Source organism: Arachis stenosperma, chromosome 2 (genome assembly GCF_014773155.1).
Source record: "Arachis stenosperma cultivar V10309 chromosome 2, arast.V10309.gnm1.PFL2, whole genome shotgun sequence".
NCBI lineage: Eukaryota > Viridiplantae > Streptophyta > Magnoliopsida > Fabales > Fabaceae > Arachis > Arachis stenosperma.
In genome coordinates, this window is record NC_080378.1 from 6,607,563 (window position 1) to 6,615,624 (window position 8,062).

The 8,062-nt window shown below is 31.8% G+C and overlaps 1 pseudogene; it reads right to left on the bottom strand.

Annotated features, from left to right (window-relative positions):
* Window positions 1–1,760: 1,760 nt before the first annotated feature.
* Window positions 1,761–7,397, bottom strand: LOC130960599 (subtilisin-like protease SBT1.9; annotated as a pseudogene).
* Between the last annotated feature and the right edge of the window lie 665 nt (window positions 7,398–8,062).

An 8,062-nucleotide genomic window follows, 5' to 3' on the forward strand; every position in this document is an offset into this window, starting at 1 on the left:
CAAATACACCAAAATTTTTAACAATAACACATAAATATCTTAGTTTTTACACCAAAATTTCGCTACAAATATACAAAAATATTTTCTTTAATGCCATATTTTTCTTCTTCTTCTTCTTCTTTTTCTTCCTTCTTTCTTTCTTTTAGTTGAATGAATGTAGATTTATCATCTTCCTAATAAAGTAGTAATTTTGCAGCATTATGTATTTTTACTTTTTTGTTGTTTGATTTTTTTTATTTTTATTAAGAGAGTAAAATAAGAAGAAGAAGATGAATAAGAAAAAAAAGATGATAATGATGAACACATAAACTTTTCAATTTTGACACCAAAATTTTTTAATTGTGAGACAGTTTTAAGAGGGTTATCATTAAGTAATTTCGGTGCATTGAGGGTTATCATTAAATAATTTTGGTGCATTCTAGATTTAATTTTGGTGCATTTTGAATTTAAATAGTGTGTATTTTTTGTCTGAACTTGTTTTCAGAATGAACCGCAATTAACTCTGAAATTAGAACAAAAATACATCGAAATTTCTTAACAATAACACATAAGTTTCTTAGTTTTTACACCGAAATTTTGCTACAAATGCAAAAAATATTTTCTTTAATGCTACATTTTTTCTTCTTTTTTTTCTTATTTTTTCTTTCTTTTAGTTAAATGAATGTAAGTTCATCCTCTTTCAAGTAATTGTGCAGCGTTATGTGTTTCTTCTTCTTTGTTTGATTTTTTTGTTTTCATTATTATCAAGAGAGTAAAATAAGAAGAAACTTGAGAAGGTAAAACAAGAAGGAAAAGATGAATAGGAAAAAAAGATGATGATGATGATGAAAAAGAAAAAGAAACAGTAAAAGATGAGGAGGAGGAAGAGGAAGAGTTTTTAATTATGCAGAACTTATCAGAATAAAAATACACCGAATTTCTTAACAATAACACATAAATTTTTTAGTTTTTACACCGAAATTTAGTTACAAACCGCAATTAACTCAGAAATACACCAGAGTTACTTGATGATTGCGACACACAAACTCAGTCTAAAAACAACACACAAAAATGATTGAATTATCAACAAAAACATATCCAAATCAATTTTGAATTTGGCAACGTTATCAATATGGAAAAAATTCTACAATAACGACGATACGTATAAGAAGAAAACGACTATGATTACAAGTCTATAATGATGATGATCATGATGATGAAGATGATGGAGGAGAAGGAGGAAAAGAAAGGAGAAAAATAAATTTCAATGAGAAAAGAAAGAGGAAGAAGAGGAGGAAGAGTAGGAGGTGGTGTTGATAATAACAATAACGAAAGAGGAGAAAGAGGAAGTAGTGAAGTTGGTGACAACAATAATCAAAGAGAAGAACATGCAACAGAGGCGCGAAAAATAATGTGCATGCAAAAATATAAATGACTTAACTGGACTTGTTTAGTTAATAATTTATACGTAGATTAATTCTTAGAAATAAACTTTCATCTTCTAAATTAGTTTAAGTGTGGATTGCAATAAATTAAATTAATTAGTCAACTTTTTTTATTATAATTTTTTTAATCCTCATTTTTTTAAATTAAGATTTAGAATTTAAAATTTAAAATTTATTATTTAGGATTTATAAAAGATTTATATTTTAAAATTTAAATTTAAAAAAATTTAAAAATGAACTAATATTAGCTTAAAAATAGCTAATTTTCTAGTTGAACTCTTTAAAATAAACATTTTTCTGAAAAACTGATATTACGGCAATTAAAATCAATACTACTGAACAAAAATACATTCATAATTATTAATTACCGAATTAGTCATCAGATAACAAGAATTGGGAAGTGGTTATTATTTATCAATTTTATGCATAATAGTAATATATATAAATACTAATTGCAATTATTTCATAGATAGTAATAACCACTTTCTTTGATAACAATTAAATCTTAAATATGTTGATGATCTAAGTGGAGGGTAGACTTGTGACCACAATAGGACTTCTCACAACATGCTTCAAATCGGTCCAACTTAGATACCCAAAATCAATTTGCTTCTTCATCAATTTTGGACCTTCAATCCTCAACTTGTAACTTTGCTTCTCATTCTTCATCTTGAACACCAACTTTTCCGGGACCACGCTGACGTGGAACCCTTTTATTGGTGTAACACTAGCAACATAGATAGCATGTCCCTCCCCAACATTGGTAACTGTTCTATGAAATTCATGTACTAATGTCTTTGACTCATTATTAGAAGAAGGTTTCTTTTCATTATAGAAAGCAATGAAAGAAGGGTAATTAAGATCCAATTTAGGGTTTTTAGGGCAATTGTATGAAGATCTTCTTGTAATTGCTGTGATCTCTTTTTGTGTCATCTTCATTGCACAAAGAAGGTTCACATAATCTTGCACCTCAAGATTGTAAACTAGGCCAGGGTCAAGTGCTTTATTTGACATGGCCAGCTCCTAAGGCTAGAGGAGTTGCTTTCTTACCATTGCCAAGGTCTTTGATGTGTTCATTGTGTCCAATATATCCGAAGTTGTCATTATTGCCGACCTATATATGTTGCACAATATAAATACAAATATTAAATAAAAATATTTATCATAATTTTTTAATAATTTGAATTGATGATAAATTGTACTAATAACAGACAACCGAACAAAACATAATAAATTAGATATATAATTATTTTATATAGATTTTTTTAAATAATTTTAATTTTTAAGATAATTATTATAATATCAAAGTTTTTTATAACTAAAAGAGGTAAATATTTATTTTGAGCAATACTATATGATCCATAGATATTATTTTTTTGGTCGACATTAATTTGCATTTAATTTATAGGAGTTTTATACATAAAATATACAATTTATATTATATTTATAAAAATTTGTATATAAATTAATATAATTTGCACTCATATCTTTCAAAATTTACTACCTAAATTAATAAAATTTATTTAGTAAAAATAATTAGTACCTGTATTAGTCAAATAATAACCAAATATATTAAAATGGCTGGCTAAAAGAGTTTTTCATTGATTTTTATTGCTCTTAGAAAGAAAGAAACTCAACCTAAGAGGCAAAAAAATTCTATATAAAATTTACGTTATTCAATTCATACATCTTTAACTAACAGTTTAAATTTTTGAGATAAGTAATTTTATGACGTAATTAATTAAAATATAATTAAATAAAAAAATATGAAATAATTTTAGCTAACCTTATTGCTGAATGGTCCCATTGAGGGTATGCACCCTTAAGAAGGGCAGCTATGCCGGCAACATGAGGACATGCCATTGATGTTCCAGTTAACAGATTAAAATTGCTCAGAAGGTTTTTGGATCCCAATTGCCCAACCGGAGTCGCATACGGCCACGCCGCCAAAATCAACGTTCCGGGAGCCGCTATGTCCGGTTTCAGAACATGTGGACAACTATATGATGGCCCTCTAGAACTATAACTATCAACACTAGGGTTTGGTTTTGTACCATAAATTGTTTCCTTAAAAGACATGCTAGCTTTTGAACCCTTGCCACCAACCTAATGTAATCCTTAATAATCTTACCATTCATGGGATTAACAAAAAGTGTTGGAAACTGCTTTGTAAGAAGAACAAGATGTCCCTGCTATTTGTTATGAACACAGCACCAAACACTTTTGAATTTTCAACGTTGAAAAATTGATCATCAAGAGAGACTAATCCATTTTCCTCACACACAACAATCTTGTCCTTAACTTTGTGTAGCTCATTAGTGTCGTTGCAAAACGCCATGTCGTACACTATTGAAGTGTGGCTAATTACATTAGGACCCGGATAGAGGGACAATCCGGTAATTTCAACAGCGTTGCCTAATGTTAGTGTTCCGTGAAACTCACGGTCCACAGTGCTAGCAGCAACGGTTATAACCCAAGGTGTTCCATTGCGAAGTGTTCCAAGAAAAGGTCCATCGTTCCCTGAAGAAGTGGTAACAAATATGCCTTTCTCCACGGCTGCAAACGTTGCTATTGCAACAGGGTCAGTGTACAAAGGCGTACGATCAAAACCAAATGAGAGAGAAAGAACATCAACACCATCTTCAAATTGCACTATCAATGGCTGCAATTATGTCTGAAGAGACAGCACCTTCTTCCCATAAGGCCTTGTACATAGCCAAACGTGCCATTGGTGCTGTTCCTGTGGCTGTTCCAGTTGCATACCCAAAGTATGATGCATTATAAACTCTACTACCGGCAGCAGTCGATGCGGTATGAGTACCTACGTGGCACAAATACGTGTTAGAAATATGGAAAAGTCTTTGCCTCAACATTTTACATCAGTAATTTTTATACATCAAAATCATTTTATAAACTAAATTCAGTCGAGTTAAATATTAAAATTTAAAATAATAATAATCATAACTGATTTTTGTTATATTAAATTAATTTGATTAGATTTAATTAATTAAAAAATTTAGATGTATAAAATTATTCAAATTAAAATATTCGAAACTCAATTATAAAAAAACATTTAAAATTCAAACACAACAAAAGCTTACTTTTAATGGGTTTTGTACTGAACTTATTAAAGCAGCATGCTATAATATTTTGGTATTATTCTAGAGATATAATTATTTATTTTTTTATTAAATTAAATTTTTAGAAGAAGTGGTTCTATGATAGGTATAAAAACTTTTTAACTTAAAAAATTAGAATTAATCTTTATTAATTTTAAAGGAAAAATTTTTAGTATAAGATAAATAAAATAAAAAAAGTACAAAAACAAATATAAGTATTAAATATCTTGAGTTAAAATATACATGTAAACAAATAATTATACATAAACAAATGTAAAAATGATGAATGTGGCTATATATAAAACGTATATTTAAATAATATTAAACATTTGCAATAATTTTAATATTTTTTAAAGTAGTTTTCTTAATAGGTATTTTGTAAAGAGAGATTATTTTAAGTAAAGTTGTATTCAGTAATTATTTAAAATTAGAAAATATAAAGATATTAGATGATAAAAATATAAATTTACTTCGGTTATTATTGTTGGACGGAAAATTGGATAAAATGTGTCCTAGGATAATAGTATTTCAATATATATAAGTGAAATTAAAGTATTTTTGCATCATATATAGATGAGTACCATGGCCTTCAATGTCACGGGTAGAGTTTATGGATATCTTCTTGATCTTAGGGTTCTTTGCAATCAACCCTTTGTTAAAGAACTTAGCACCAATGAGTTTCTTGTTGCAATTTGATTTGAAATGGATGCTATTCTCACATTGACCTTTCCATCTTGAAGGGACATTGGTGAATCCACCATTATCTTTGAAGCTCTCACTTTCTGGCCAAACCCCAGTGTCCACCAAACCAATAATTACATCTTTGCCATATTGTGAATTAGGCCATGCACCAAAACTTGGATTAAGGCCAAGGAATTTTTTGGAGTGTGTGTTGTGTGGAGTTTGACTTGGGCATCAAGAATTGAAGAAATGTAACCTGGTGAGGCTTTGATGAGTTCATGCTCTTGAGGTGTCAAACTTGCACTAAAACCATTCATGACATTTTTGTAGGAATAGATTAGCTTATTAGAGGGAAGAGGGGTATTATGGTCATTTTTCATTGCCAATGAAAGGGTAGCTTTGTACCAATTATGGTGGCTAGAGAAGGCTTTAGGCATGGCTAATAAATCCATATGGATGATGTAGTTATCAATAGTAGCCTTTGTTGAAAGGAAATATGTGATCATAGAGAAGAACCACAAAGGGAGGAAAAACTTGTGTAGCCATGGTTAAATTTTTTTTTTTTAAATATTAGTGTGTATGCCTATGAATAGAGTAAAGTGAGGACAATTATATAGAGGAGTTTTTGCTAGGGATATTCCAACTAAATTTATGTACATATTTTATTTTTAGAGGTTGTAACAGCCCAGACCACCCGCTAGCACGATATTGTCCGTTTTGGCACACAAGGCCTCACGGTTTTGACTTTGATGATAGGGATGATAACCGAAGCCCCCCACACTCACTCGTCAAAATGCGTCATGCTAGGGAAAGGTATCCACACCCTTATAAGGCATGTTTCGTTCTCCTCCCCAACCGATATGGGACCTTACAGTGCGTGTGCACAGTTTGTGAAAAGCAAAGCGTGTGTGTGCGCACACCAACCAAAAACTACTTGGTGTGCGTGCGCCTCATCTATGCGAGCGCCACCAGCAGAAAGCATATCCTGGTGCGTGCGTGCGCACAGTGGCATGTGTACGCACACTTTCTGAAAAACACCAGGTGTGCATGCGCACAAAGGCGTGCGTACGCATAGGTGAAATTTTTGTTGTTGCTGGGTGCGTGCGCAGGTCAGTGTGCGTAGGCACACACCAGAAATCCTGATTATGTTGCATTTTTAAAATTTTCAGTTTTTAGCACTAGATTTTCGGCGTCCATAACTTCCTCTACAGAATTCGGTTTTCCGCAAACCTTATATTGTTCTCAAGCTTATAAAACCCTCTTTAATTTGAAACAAATCTCATTTTCATCTAAAATTTGAGGAGCAAGTTATGGACTACCAAAGTTCATCAAAAATTAATTCTTGCCAAACCCCATTTTTACCAAAATCTCATTTTCAACCAAAACAATTCCCGTGCCATTAATCACTAAACCTGCACTTTCCAACACCATATATCCTTCTTCATTAACGCACCAATCACCATCACAATTATGCTTCATACCAATCAATAAAACTCATACATTTCCCAAAATTCATCATTCAACATTATAAGTAACAACTTTCAAATTCACTTACTTATATCCTCAAATCATGCAACAACAATCCATCCATTATCACCAACCAACCAACAAGCATCAAACCAAACATGTTCATCAACAAGATACCAAATATCAAATATACACCTGCATTTCAATTTATCCTATAGTTCTCTAGCCTAAGCTTTCATACGACATACTTTTACTTATTGTCCAAAGCAACACTTAAGCCACACACACAGCTCCTCAATTCATAAGATCACCAAGACTTCACACACACACACACACACACACACACACACACAACTCAATATCTATTGCACAAATTCAAAATTTAGATAGGATTATAGTTTTCTTACCTTACCCACGCACAAAGTAACTCAAACCCGATAAGTTCCGCAAGCTAAATCGAACCTAGAATATCGAATTCGACAAAATCTCATTATAAGGGCTCAATTTCGAAAATCAAAAAGGGATAGAGAAACTGGATTGAGAGAGAAGCTTACCAATGAAATGGATCCGATAGAATCGTAGAGTTGGACACGGTGAACGCGTAGCCACAAACGGTGCAGCGATCAGAGCTCAGAGCGAAAAGTTATGGTAGTTTGAATCAAAGCCTAGGTTTTGGAACCCATCTCTTCTCTCCCTTCGTGTTTGCTTCAACGTAGAGCAAATTTGAATGATGAAGAATGAGCTGAGCTCATTTTATTTAATGAAACGGTTGGGCCCATGGGTCCGGTTCGGGTCCAATTTGATCGGTTCGGCCCATTTGGCATAATCTTGGGTTGAATTCTTTGAAATTGGTGTCAAAATTCTCGTTTTAATGAACTCTATCCTAATTTAATATAAAATTCATATTTTTAATTTCCTTTATTAAAATTTAATTTATTGACTAATTATTCGCTAATTTTACGGGGTTTACAGTTTTCACGTGATATTAAATATTAACTACGAGAAAGCAAAATCATACCTTGGCCGATTTCTCCGGAAGCTCGAAACACCTCAAAAACCTCTCCTTTCACAAACTTCAACCTTCCAAACGTCAATTTCTCAAGCCTAATTACCTGGATTTTGTTCCAAACCGCCCAATTAAACTCCAAATTAACCAGAACACAATATATTTCACACAACATCACTATAATCATCATAGGGTTCACCCACTCAATGATTCACAATGGTTCAACAGTTTTTTACCTTACCCACGAATTCAATTGGACAAAATTCAATGATTATCCGCTACTAGAGTTCACCTAAACCATCAAAATTATTTAATTTCTCAATACCCAAACTCAAAAATCTCGAAAATTGAGGAGGAAAAGATTT